A 13,353-nucleotide genomic window follows, 5' to 3' on the forward strand; every position below is an offset into this window, starting at 1 on the left:
ATGAGCACCATTTCAAGAGCAGTGGGATTACATTAAACTTAAATAAATTCCAACACTCATAATAAACAAATCTAGTTTCAACAAAAGTTCCAATAAGCTAAAATTGTCTTAACAGGCACAATGAACAGTAAGTAAACACTGTTAATTATGGGTACCAAGTTTAAGAGGGCAGACAATAATTGCTTCTGCATCCACACTTCTTTTTTTTTAAATGGTACTGCTTAAGCTATGAATGTTTTACCAAAAATCTTAACAAATGTGGTAAATGCTAAAAATCTAGCCAGATTATCATGCAACATATTATATAACGAAGACAAGTTTATAATAAACACAACTTGCATTCAAAATGAACTCTACCTTTATATTTTATTAAAAGGGCATGCCAGCCTGCAAAGCAAAGGGTTTCTGGTTCAATTACCAGTTTAGGGCACATGCCTGGATGGTGGGCCAGGTGCTCTCTAGAGTCACTCGAGAAGCAATCCCACATTGATGTTTCCCTCTCTCTCTCTCCCTTACCTTCTCTCTAAAAATAAACAAATACTTTTTTTAAAAAGGGCAAACATCACAAATTAACCCAGCTGCTTATTTGAATTATAAAAGTAACATAATTCATTAGGAGAATAACAAACTATCTACAAATCTGACAGTAAAATTGCAATATACAATGCATACAGGAGTCATACAGAGCAATAAACTTGTGCAAAACAGATATTTTAATACCTTTAAAATCCAAATTTTTCCTTAAAATCATTTATGAAAAAGATTCTCAAGTCAGAATGAATACCTCAATCAGTCAAGCATCAGTGAGCTACATTACAGCTATCTGATGTACAAAGAGACACCCTTTCACCAGTCCTTTTCTTCCAATGTCTCTGCTTCAGAATCAAAAAGACTCTCTTGCTTCTCTGTATTTCCCACTCCATCATTTCTTCTGATCATGAAAACTGAATTTGTTGAACAACAGAAATCTGTTGGTATGATGCTGTGTAAACCATAACATTTTGTTGTGGACCATCTGCAGTTATTAAGACAGCTGGTAACTGGTTCCTAAATGCCTCGTCCCTTAGCACTTCACTTAGTCCATCTGCAGCTGTGACTGCCCCACCAATTCTTTTCTCCTCTTTCATTGCCTCTCCGAATTTCTAAAGGTATAATTTCAGAGGTTGTACCTAGCTGTCAAAGTCTAAGGTAGACATGACAAAAAGAATACCTTGTCCATTGATTGTCTTCTGTTTCTCTTGACAGCATCTTTCACTTGCTTCAGATGTTATAAAGCTGATGAACTCAGGCATTCTTGAACATATTTTCCAGCATCTTTTGCAATCTTTCCCATGTGAGGTATGGCATTTTTCATCACCCTTGCCACATTTGCGATTGGAAGATATATCTTGTTCTCTGAAACTTCCTTTTGAAACTTTTGTGTCTCTGTGATCATTCATGCTGTCCTCAGTGTATCATCAGGAGGCTGTATAACTTGAAGACTTCCTCCAATATAGCCTGCAAAAGTTCCGACTTGATAAGCATTGTTCTACAACTGTCACCACCCATTGTCATGAAATAGCATCAGAACCGTGTTGTCAATGACGTTCAAGAACTCCAGTCTGAATGGTGCCTAATCTTTGTCCAGTTTCAACCTCCAGTGCAGCCCTGCTTGGCTCCCATCTCCAATCGGCTGTTTGGCTGGACAGAGAAGGGCTGTGAAGGAACCAGTCCTGGAGTGAAGCTCCGCTTGCAGCACTCGGCCTCCCTCTCCCTTTTTTTTTTTTGGTTATAATTTAATCGACCATCTATTTGGATTGGTGTATTTCTGGGTTCTATTCTTTGTTGTTGTTGATCCATGTGTCTAGTTTCTTTTTGTTTTGTTGTTTGTAAATAAGGATTGCAGATCCACTGGCAGACTCCCAGTCTGTGCCAAACTCTCACTGGGGGAGGACCTCGGACCTTCTGGTCCCTTAGATTTGCAGTCTGGCTCTGGAGCCCCTCTTGTTTTGCATGAGGGCATTGCTCTGCCTGGAGACCGAGACTGGAATTCCCTGTGCACAGCTGTGCTTCAGTTCAGGTTAGCTGCAGGAAAACACCACTGTCTCTCTAGGACCAGAAAAAGTTTTGTTTAACAGCCAGCTGGAGCCCTGGCTGATGTAGCTCAGTGGATTGAGCACAGGCTGGAACCAAAGAGTCGCTGGGTCAATTCCCAGTCAGGGCACATGCCTGGGTTGTGGGCCAGGTCCCTGGTGGGGGGACGTGTGAGAGGCAACCACACATTGATGTTTCTCTCCCTTTCTTTCTTTCCCTTCTCTCTAATTTAAGAAAAAAAAAAAAGCCAACCGCAGGGGACAGGTCACACTCACTGGTCAAAAGCTGGTCCTGCCGAGGCCCACAGACCTGTCCCCAAGTTGTAACGGAGGAATGGGGGTGGGGTGGGGGAGGCAGGCCTTTGTGCACTGCCCAATCAGAGGTGCGGAAGGGCAGGCGGGTGGGGCAATACTCAGCAAATCACAGGGACACTCCCGGCCGAGTTCCATCGGAGTCTTCTGGGCTGTTACCGGGGTCTCAGGATCCACGCCAGTGGTCAGTCCCTCTGTGACCTACGCTGACCTGCGGTAGCTGGGGAGACGACACCGGGAGACCTCGGAAGCCGGGAAAAGCTGACTTTGTGGTCCCAGGTCGGGGTCCAGGGCTGGTTGGAACCAGCTGTGGAGAGACCCAGCCTCCCCGCGGTCAGGTCCCTGAGTCTGTGGACCCGAGTCCTCCAGGGGCGCCATCTGTCCTCGGTGCCCTCACAGCCTCGGCGCTGGGCCGGCAGCTGGACCTGCATGAACCATCCGGTCATTGAGCGCAGCGACGTCTGCCCAGAAGCAGCTCTGGGCAGCTCTGTGCCCGCAGCCCCGCGTGTCCCCAGATGGTGCGGTGACCACCGGGAGGATCACCGAGGGAAATTGTGACTCGTTTCCCACGATTCCTGCGTGGGAGGTGCTGTAGCCCCTGGGCAAGTCCCTCCTTTCTCCCCAGCGGGACTCTTTTCTCTTGAGCTTTTCCAAATGTTTGGGGGGTGGGGTCTCCAATCCATGACTCTGTCCCCCCACCCGCTCCATCCCAATTTAAGGGGTGGCAATAACTGCCTGCATTTCTAAGTCTTTTCCTGTATGGCCAAACACCAACTCCCCTCTCCAATTCAAGAATTATAATCAACCATGTCCCCCCCAGTGCATTTCAAACACACCCATATTTTAACTGTTTATCATTTTCCCACAATCAATGGATGGCTGTTTTAATATTTATTTTTTGACCTATGTGAACACAAAGATCAAAGAGTCTGCTCCTCTATAAGACAAGGAGAAAGGTCTCAGGAAGAACCAGTCCTGCTCACATCCTGATCTGAGATTTCTAGCTTCCAGAACTGAGAGAAAATGTTTGTTGTTTACACCAACCAATGAGGAACTATGTTAAGGCAGCCTGAGTAAACTAACACTGCCTGTCAGGACACACTTCAGAGTTCCTGACGGAACTGCAGACACGGCAACTGAACTGACTCAGGTCGAGGTCCAACATCACTGAGGCATTTGGCCTCCCTTGTGCGACACCGTGACCGCAAGCAAGGCCCTGGCTCCTGGCTGTGGGGTGTCCAGGTCTGTGAGATGACAAGTTGCCCAGAAACCTGTAGAGTAACAGAATCTCATCCTCCCTTTTTGTGTACAAACCATCCTATTAAGTGTCATGTGTGTGAGGCCTGGAGAAGGTCTGGAGGGACAGTGGCCACACAGGCTCCTGGGGCAGGCAGTTCAGCCATCAAAACAGCAGCAAGATGCTCTAGTGTGAAGTCAAACGACATACCGTTTTCTGTAATATTCTCACTAGTGTGTGAGAGTGTCTCTTCTCACTAGTATGTGGAATATGTCTTCCACGAGCTGGTGGTGGAGAGGACGGAGGACGGGATTCCTCTGGGAGCGGGACAGTGCGATGCCCTTGTGGGAAAGCCTGGGAGTGCCCCAAGGAGGTCTCGGATTTAAGTCCGGGTTCCAGGCCCACTCAGGTCAAACTGAGGACCTGGGTGTGCACACCCCTCTGTGCCCGCTCTCCCCTCTGCCTGGTTCTGACTGTTGGTGGCCTGGTGCACCTGCCCAGGGAGATGGAGAAGCTGTACCTGTCTACCTGCTCCTCCATGGTCTCCTGGGTTGAGCTCTGTGATGACACTGTCTGGTGTCAGCACAGGCAACACCAGGGCCGGCCTGGGCATGGCTGCAGTGGTAAACTCATCATAAATCCTGCTCCTTGCCTCAGGTACAGAGGGGCATCTGCAGAAACCTGCAGCTGTGGGGGAAATAATGACACCTCAAGGGCCCAGGATTATAAGTGGGTAAAGAAGCTTGTCCCTAGCACTCACTTCTTCTCCTGCCAGCCATGACCTGATAGACCCCCCAGGCTTCCAACACCTAACAAACTGCTGCTGCTCTTGCCCAGGCAGGCCCCCCTCAACTCACACACACGAGAATTGGCCAGGGCCGAATGGCTGCCCTCATGGGACCACAGCAGTGGCCTTACCCCATCTGGCCTGCCCTGTGTAAGTGTAAGTTACCTGAGGCTACACACTGCTGAATGTACACAGGCGTTGGAGGGGAGGCCAGAGCTTCTGTCTACCGAGGGTGAAAGAGCTTTCATTATCAGCTTTCCTGAACCTGCGGCCTCAGAAAGTCAGGAGGTAACTGGAGAACATGCTGCCACTCTCTCAACCACTTCCAGTCAAGCGAACCAGAGAGGGGCCTTTCTCTAGAATCTGGGTGCCTGGTTACCAGAGTTCTAACTTCTGTTTTGTTCCATCACCAAGGATATGAGTTCACCTTCCTCAAGAGTCCATTACCTGGGCCCCTTCCTTCAACCAGATCCACTCAGAGGCCCCTTTGGGCTGGCAACTGCTCACCTGCCTCGCCCACATCATGTCCATAACTGTACGCAGACACCCGACACAGCCCTCCCCGCAGCTCTGTGGAAGTGTACCCAGGGTCCGAGTTTTGAGGAGACAGAGTTGAGCTCAGGCCTAATTTTTTCTGACCATTCTGTGTCCTGGCAAAGCTATCGTGACTCTCAGGGCCTTTGTAGTGTCCCAATGTGGACACAGTAGAAATAATGCCAGAAACCACTTCCTAGGGACATTGGCAGATATATATGACATAAAACCTACAATCCCTGTGGGCTGGTGACCTCTGTGTCTAAGGCAAAATCTCAGAGATGGAAGAATTACAGAAGAGGAGGGATGGAGCAAGAATACCACTTAAAACAGGCCTGGGTTTCAATTTTGTGATCTTGGGAATGTCAAATGTATCTGAGCCACATTTTAAGCTCTGCACTTTTAAGGAACTGATATTAAGGAAATCCAGACATTGCCATCTACTAGCATGAAACCTTTGGTAGTCCCCTGTCATTCTTGAAATCAGACACTGTGCCTCCTGTGGGCACCTGGTAGGACATCTCCTGGACATCCCTTGGGGCGTGGAGCTCAGGAAGCACAGTCCTCCCACTGCCCTCCAAGAAGTTGACGACTTACCTAAGGTGAGGTGGGGAGCGGTGCAGAATCCCAGGGCCAATGGTGGCTCTGGGCGTGAAGCTTCTTGCACTGTGGCTGATTCGGTATCTGTGGAGACAGTAGAGTGTGGGAGTTGAGTGCTCTTCTCAGGCAGGATTTTCTTGAGTGTCAAGGGCATGACAAGGAGAAAGCATCAGTGACTCAAATTTCAAATGTGTGTATGTGTGTGTGTGTGTGTGTGATGATATATGCAATTCTGAATTAACATGTTACTTAAGGACAAAAAATAAAAATAAAGATCTAGAAGTCTATATCTAATTTGAGAACATAAAACAGCTCTTTAATGAAATATTATATTGGAATTTGTTGGAATACTACACTCACAAAATATTCATTCTGAATAGGTAGGTTTTACTCTGACGGTGGGGGCAAAACTGGATAATTATAGAACTTGGATAATTCTCTACTGGCTTCACAATACAAAAAACCAATGTACATAGCAAATGAAAGTGAATATGAATTTCCATTCATGCTGTTGCAAAGGGTAGGAGCTCCTTCTTTCTCCCTGCTGCGTAGAATTCCATTATGTAAATGTACCATAGTTTTTTGAACTGGAAAGCATTATGCTGAGTGAAATAAGCCAGGCAGTGACAGAGAAATACCATGTGATCTCACCTTTAATAGGAACCTAAACAACAAAAGAAACAAGCAAGCAAAATATAATCAAAGACACTGAAGTTGAGAACAGGCTGACAGTGACCAGAGGGGAGAGGGGAGGAAATTTCAGCAGAAAGGGGGAAGGGTTTACAGGAACAAGTATAAAGGACACATGGACAAACACTAAGGGGGGTGGAAATGGGAGGGAGGTGGAGAGCACGGGGGGTGGGGTGGGCTCGGATGGGAGTAAAAGACAGAAAACTGTACTTAAACAACAATTTAAATTAAAAAAATTTAAAAAAGAAAACGAATATGAAAAACTAAGATGTCAATTCTTTCCTCCCCTAAAACCCAGCTTTCACCTTAAAAAAAATTTTTTTTTTTTTTGCAACCAAGACTGCAAAACCCAGCTGCCCTTGGGTGGTCCTATCCTAGCCCCGCAGGGAGTCCTGCGCCTCACACTCAGCAACATGGTTGCACTGTGCACATCCTGAGCTCATCTGAGGATCTGGGGTTCCCTGCCTGCCTGGGGGACCCCATACCACGTGGGAATTCAATACTGAAGACTGAACTATTTCAGCCCAGAGAGCAGAGCATGCGCATATCCCACGTGAAGAGGAGGAAGGGGAGGCTCCACTAGGTCTCCAACCCCCCTTGGGACCCTCAGCACACCACATCCTGGGGGTCAGCCCCTCTTCCCTGAGCACCCTCTTCGAACCTCCAGGACCACTGCCAGCCAGAGCTGCTCCCAGCTGCCCGAGTCCAGGCTAGAGATGCGCCCTCTGCCGGATGAATTCAGCCAGACTTCTGCAGTCTGGGGCCCAGGCTTTGCTCTGCGCTTAGAGCCATGTCTCCCTCCCTGCGTCTGAAGATGCTCCAGGAAGGCCCAGAGATGTCTCTCCTAAGAGGGTTGTCCCTGAATGCCCGCTCCACAGTCAAGAACTGGCACATGCCACTCAGGGACAGAGGACCCCCGCTCCTTCCTGTGTATCTGGATAGAACTTGTCTTATCATCATTCTGGTGTGGACTACATTTCCATTTGGGAATGTTGGATTTCTTGAGTTTTAAGATGTTGTATTAAAGTGCTCTGGCTCTATTTGTGTTTATTTTAAAAATGTTTTTGTTTGAAAATTTGAAATCCCATATTGTGCATTGTGGTTTTCATTGGACTTGGCTGGACAAATCAGAGGACAGCTAAGCCCAATGAGAGTGGACAGTAATTAATTCCCAAGGCCAAGAAAGCTCTGCCACCTTCCAGGAAGGTGTGATTTACCCCACAGCACGCACATATGCACGTGCACACTCATACTGTGAGGGGATAGAAAAAATAACCTACAGTGGTCATCATTTTCAACATACACAGGTATCATATCATAATGCTGTATACCTTAAACTTACACATTGTGATGCATCAATTATATCTTGATAAATCTGGAGCGAAGAAAGAATTTATCTGGAGTTTCACAGGAGCCATGAAACCTTGTAGTCACCTTGGTGGATCTGTAGCCGTGGGTGCGGGTGGTGTGTGTGGAGAGAGAGTGTGTGTAGTGTGTACTATTCCACTGTGGTTGAAGATCAGAATAGGTGCTATTTTAGCGGTCATTCGGTTCCTTTAAGAAAACAGATGTTTGTATGTAAATGCTGACAAGTAGGGAGGAAGATATCCATTATCTCTAGCACCTGGAATGTCATAGGTGCTTAATAAATTTGTTCTGAAAATTTTTTAATACAGAAAAAGAGCATTGCTACTATGATAAAGTTAATATGATTTGGAAGAGAATTCATGGCACTCTCTTAAATGTTTTTCAATCTTTTCAACCCAGGGCAGAGAGTCCTGTCTTCTCAGCATGTCTACACCAAGGCCCACATGAGAGGCAATCTCAGTGAGCAGTGGGGGGCAGGGGCTCATGTCCAAGTCCAGGGAGGGGCATGGCTGCGGGAACCCTCAGTCGGGGCTCAGTGTCCCTCTGACCCTCCCACTGTTGGTGGGAATGCAGACTAGTGCAGCCTCTGTGAAGAACAATATCAAGTTTCCTCAGAAAATTAAAAATGGAACAGCCTTTTGACCCAGCAATTCTATTTCTGGGAATATATCCTAAGAATCACAAAACACTAATTCAAAAGAGTACATGCACCTCTGTGTTTGTAGCAATGTTGTTTCCAATAGCCAAGATTTAGAAACAGCCCAAGTGCCCATCAGCAGATGAGTGGATGAAGAAGCTGTGGTACTTTACACAATGGGATACTCCATGGTCATAGAAAAGAAGGAAACCTATATGATCATACTTATATGCAGAATCTAAAACCCAAAATAAACTGATGAACAAAAAAGAAACAGAGGCATGGATATATGGAATAGACTGACAGCTGTCAGAGGGGAGGGGTGGAGGGACTGGATGAAAGAAGGTGATGGGATTAACCAAAGAACACATATAGATACCTCACGGACACGGACAACAGTGTGGTGATGGCCAGAGGGAAAGGGGCATGAGGGGAGGTGGAGGTGGGCAAAGGGGGTGCAATGGGGATGGGAAGAGACGTTGCCTGGGGAGATGGGGACACGACGTAGTGTGCAGGTGAGGTTTTACTGAGTTGTACACTTAAAACCTGGATGGCTTTGCAACCAATGTCAGCCCAATAAATTCAATGAAAAATTTGTAGTCATTTTGTTAATATTAACAAACAAAAATAAAATCAACAACCTAAACTTTTACCTTACCAGACTTGAAAGGACATGATACCAAACTCAAAGAAGGGGAAAGGAAATAATAAAAATTAGTGCAGAAATGAATGAAATAGAAAACAGAAAAAATCATGTAGAAGGTCAACGTAGATGAAATGGGTTCTTTTGTTGGGCAGGACCGGCTCCCCGGGACAGTGCACACAGGTGTGCCTGGAATTCACGGACCACAGGAGCTGCTCCATCGCCCACAACTTGAAAAGCCTTGTGCACAAGGGCGACGTGCTCGCCCTGTTGGAGTCAGAGCAAGAGGCTCCAGGCTGCGCTGAATTTGTGTCTGGTTCCTGGACAACCGGGTGTCCACATGGGTGGTGGTAATGATGTTCGATTGTTGATAAAGCATTTATACAATGTATTTGTATGTAAAAAACAAAACAAAAAATCTCTAAGGAATCCACTAAAAAACGATTGTAACTAATAATTGAGCTAAGCAAGATTGTAAAATTCAAGATCAAAATATAAAAATCAATTATATTCCTATACACTTGTAATGAACAATTTGTTAATGAAATTAAGAAAAGAAATGCATTTACAATATAATAAAAAGAAATGAGTTCTGGCTGGTGTGGCTCAGTGGATTGAACGCTGGACTGAGAACTGAAGGGACACCAACCAGTTTGATTCCCAGTCAGGGCACATGCCGGGGTTGCAGGCCAGGTCTCCAGTGGGGGCCACGTGAGAGGCAACCACACACGGATGTTTCTGTCCCTCTCTTTCTCCCTCCTTTCCCCTCTGTCTAAAAATAAATAAATAAATTCTTTAAAAAACAAATAAAATACTTTTTAAAATTTAACAAAATAGTTACAAAAACATACTCTGAAAATGACCAAACGTGTCAAAAATTAATGAATATATAAATAAATGGGAAAACATCCCAATTCATGGGTTGGAAGACTTAAGACTGAGGAAGTGGCGTGATTCCACAAAAATGACCTAGCAATTCAGTGCAATGCCTGTCATGATCCCAGCTGTGATCTTTATAGAAGTTGGGCAAGCTGCTTCCTAAATTTATGTGGGATTGCAAGCGAATAAGAATGACCACACCCATTATTGAAAAAAAAATAGTAAGATTAACGTTTCTTGAATTCAAACCTTTTTACAAACCAAAGAGGATCAAGATGGTTTGGAACTAACGCAGGGTAGCCATACAGAAATGTAGAATAGATTGAGATTTGAGAAATAAACCTCTATATCTATGGTCCATTGATATTTGAAAAAGGTATCAAGAATGGGGGAAGAATTAATTTCTCTTCATCACTTTCTATAAGTTGGTGCTGGACCTTCTGGACAACCCCACGCAAAAGGAACAGGTTGTACTGTACACCTCACACCACACGCTGTAACTTACCCCAAAGGATCAAAGACCTAAACATCAGATGTAACTAAAATGAACTTAGATAAAACATAGAAGATAATTCTGGACCTTGGATTTCACAAAATACTGTTAGGTATGACACAAAGAGCAATACAAAAATAAAATTAGTAATATAGACCTCATGATATTAATGATTTTTTTGTGTTTCAAAGGACGGGCAGCATCCAGAGATGAGGACACCCATTGAAACCCTGGTGCAGAACTGCTGGGAATATAAAATCGTGTTGCCAGTTTGAAAACATGATGGTTTATCAAAACATTTAGCACTGAGTTACTATTTGATCTAGCAATTCTACTTCTGTGTAAATACACAAAAGAACTGAAAGCCAGAACTCAAGCAGATATATGTCTACTCATGTTTACATTAGCGTTATTCACAATAGCCCACAGGTGGAGATAACCCAATCATTCATCATGAGATGAATGGATCAGAAAAAATTTGGCACATCCATACAACAGAATCTTTTTCAGCTTTAAAAAGAAAGCAATTTCTGACACATGCCACAACATGGAAGAAGATTAAGGGCATTATGCTAAGTGAAACCAGCCTGTCAGAAAAGACCAAGCACTGTATGACTGTATTGGTATAAGGTAGACAGAGTATTCAGATTTGTATGGACAAAAAGTAGAACGGCTGTTGCCAGGAGCTATGGTGAGAGGAAAGAGAAGTTGTGTCCAATGGGAGAGAGTGTCGCTTTTGCAAGATGAAAGTGGTCCTGGAGATTCATCTTAAAATGTCAATGATCTCTTGACTGAAAAACACACTTAACGAATGTCAAAAGGGTACATTTTATAGCGTCTACACATCATCACAATTAGAGATAAATTTGTAAGGCAAGAGAGTGAAAACACAACCCACGGAATGGAAGAATTTGGCAAATACATCTGATAAGAAACTTGCATCAAAAATATCTGGAGACCTTTTATAACTTAATTATAGAAAGTCAGAAAACTCAATTTAAAAATGGCAAAGAGTTGAATACACCTTTTCCCAAGGAAGATAGACAAATGGTCAAGAAAGAGCACGTGAAGAAATGTTGGACGTCATCACTCATCCACAAACTGCTTGAGTGAAAAGTCATTAATCCAAACCCCAATGTGATAACCACTTCACAGCCACTAGGGCAGCTGGAGTCAAAGAGTGAGACAGTAGCAAACATCGTCAAGGACACGTGGACGTGTTTGGACCCTTGTACACAGGTGGTGGAATATCAAATGGTGTAGGCATATGGAAACCTGGGAGTTTCTCAAAAGTTAAACCTAGAATTACCATTTAATTCATCAATTCTCATCACAAGTATGTGCCCAAGAAAAATGAAAATAAGTTTGAACAAAACAAAAACTGGTATACAAATTTTATAGCAACATTATTCACGGTCGCCAAAAAAGTGGAAACAAACCAAATGTACATAATGAGTGGATAGATCAGTTGTGTCCATCGATGGAGCACTATGTGGTCGTGGGAACAGATGAAGTGTTGGTTCATGCTACAACCCAGTGGCTTTGAAAAATGTATGCTCTATCAATGAAGTCAGTCACAAAGACCATAGGTAATAGAATTCCTCTCACAATACAGCCCCGGACAGGGAAATCTGTAGAGACAGAAAGTAAACTCACGGCTTCCCAGTGCTAAGTTTTGGAGAGGAATATGGAAAGTTTGGAAGTTACAGCTTTATTTTTTTGAGGCGACAAAAATATTTAAAAATGCACTGTAGTGATGCTTGCACATGTCTGTAAATATCCTGAAAATCATTGAGTTGTACACTTTAGGTGAAGGGTACAGTATGGAGATTACATCTCAATAAAGTGGTTCATGTAAATAAATAAATGCGTTCAGAGTTTTGCAATCCAATCTCTCAGGCACATTAGAGTTTCCAAGTTAATGAACACATCCATCACCTCACATAGCTCTTGCTTTGCATGCATGGTGAGAACGCTTAATTCACTGTTTTAGCAAGTTTCAGTGATACAGTATGTGTATGTTGAATCATCATGTCGTAATTTTTAAATATAGACATTTTTTTCTTTCATCCAATTTGCCTTTTACTTTATTGGAAATAAAATTACTCAAAGCAAAGTGTGTTACTTTTGGTGAAACACCTGCAGTTAGCCACCTGAAAGTGCTGTCTCCTGTTTTAGAAGCAACACATAAAAACTAGAATAATAAAGTAACTGACTTTTCAAAGTGCAAAATTCAAGAATTCCAAATATCAGGTCACGGGAGCAGTTTGGAGGGTTGTAACACATAGTTAAATATCAGTCTACATATTAATACACATTTGATTCCCAAACACAATATTAATATGTCATTTTCAATTTGTAGATAAACTATCCTCTTTCTTGCACACTTAATCTAAAGTAAATTAAACGGCACCCATCACTTGCTAAATGAGGAAAAGGCAAACTTTGTCTTTATATATTATGACATTTTTAAATATTACTAAAAATGAAAATCATAATATAATCTTTAATAGTATACTGATCTAAATTCACTTTTTAACTTAAAGTTGCTTCCTCTTCCACACCACACTTTTTAAAATTTATTTTTCAACTACTGTTGACACAATATTATATTAGAGTCAAGTGTACAACACAGTGATTACACATTTATTAAATACTGTACAGACAATTTTGTTTTTCAATTATACCTCCATAAAGCTGGGAGAAAAAAGTTTCCAGGTGCACCCACATCTACATAATGATTTATTTTTATTACATTATTAAATATAGGAATAAATTGCCTTAAAGACATTATAGTTGTTTGCAGTTTAAAGTTCAGTAGGGACACAGGCAAAAAGTGATCTGAACTAAATTTCCCTCCAGGGCGAACTGTCCACCTGAGAATGTAATGAACGCATCTGACCCTGTGTTTAGACTGGGAAGAGTCCTTGTGCCCAGGTTGGTGCCTAGTGGTTTGAACTTCCCACCACAGCCAATACTCTGGGATTCTTTTTCTCTTAAGGCCCAAATGGGTGGGATTGGGGAAGGGGTGGGGGAGGTTTAAGGTTTGCAAGGATCAAAGACTAAAATGGAATCAGACCCAAGTACAGATGGTTAAGTCC

General features: G+C 43.5%; 1 pseudogene; it reads right to left on the bottom strand.

Moving 5' to 3' along the window:
• Positions 1–935: 935 nt before the first annotated feature.
• On the bottom strand, positions 936–1,554 carry LOC119038828 (nuclear transcription factor Y subunit beta-like; annotated as a pseudogene).
• Positions 1,555–13,353: the final 11,799 nt, after the last annotated feature.

The sequence above is a fragment of the Artibeus jamaicensis genome, unplaced genomic scaffold (assembly GCF_021234435.1).
Source record: "Artibeus jamaicensis isolate MK-2021 breed Jamaican fruit bat unplaced genomic scaffold, CSHL_Jam_final scaffold_537, whole genome shotgun sequence".
NCBI lineage: Eukaryota > Metazoa > Chordata > Mammalia > Chiroptera > Phyllostomidae > Artibeus > Artibeus jamaicensis.